Genomic DNA, 1,175 nt, shown 5'->3' on the forward strand with positions numbered 1-1,175 from the left:
AAACCCACCCCTCCTCCATCACTGAGTACAAACCCACCCCTCCTCCACCACTGAGTACAAACCCACCCCTCATCCATCACTGAGTACAAACCCACCCCTCCCCGGCCGCTTGCTGCAGCTGAAGACTGAAGCTGAGCTTAGAAATGCAGATGTCCTTGTTGACTCACAGTGGGAGAGCACTGTAAATTCCTGATGGGTGTTAAAATGACTGGGTATCTGATACAAAGCAGAGGTTTGGTGTTCTCCAGGAAATTAACTGGTTGAGTGGCAAGGTATGAAGTTGTCTTATTTAAAAACATGGACACAAATATCCAGTTTAGGGTGATTTATCTGCCGTGCTTCTTCTGGTATTTACACGCCGCAGTTTAAAGCACAAACAGAAACTTGACAAAAGTAGCAAGGCTCGGCAATAGGGCTGAAACGATTCCTCGAATCATTCGAGTACCTCGATTACAAAAAAATCCTCGAGGCAATTTTATCTGCCTGGACGCTTTGTTAAACGCACTGTGGTCTAGCTGGAAGGTTTTTGTGTTGCACAACACTTCCGCTAGCGCCTGGCACGTATGTGCTAAGTTTGTAGCTATGGAGGGAACGGAGACTGCGTAGAAGAGGAGCCCTGAAAACAACAAAAACTGTCAAAAGTTTCGGAACATGTTAGGCTAAACAGAAAAGACAACACAGCTCAATGCAGCCACTGCAAACAGAACTGGAGTAACCACAACAGCACGTCGTCGTCTGAAGAGAAAACACCTCCTGTAGCATCAAACTCGTCCGCAGCTGTAACAGGCATCATGTTGTCACTTTGCAATATACATTAAACTAAATGTGTGATAATCTGTCATGTTAAAGATGTAAAATGAGGCATATTTTTGCTAACGTTAAATCGACTAATCATAGTGGCTACCTGGCAGGGTCTGTACGTTGTGAGGAACAAAAACTCTGCAGGACTTGATGCAAGTTTGTTAAAGATAAAAGCAGCAACAGACACTTATTGCTGTACTTCCATCCTGACTTAAATTAAATATTTAAGGTGAATATTTCAAGTGTACAGGTCCTTCTCAAAAAATTAGCATATTGTGATAAAGGTCATTATTTTCCATAATGTAATGATAAAAATGAAACTTTCATATATTTCAGATTCATTGCACACCAACTGAAATATTTCAGGTCTTTAA

This window comes from Nematolebias whitei, chromosome 1, assembly GCF_014905685.2.
Source record: "Nematolebias whitei isolate Nwh7 chromosome 1, NemWhi1, whole genome shotgun sequence".
Classification (NCBI taxonomy): domain Eukaryota; kingdom Metazoa; phylum Chordata; class Actinopteri; order Cyprinodontiformes; family Rivulidae; genus Nematolebias; species Nematolebias whitei.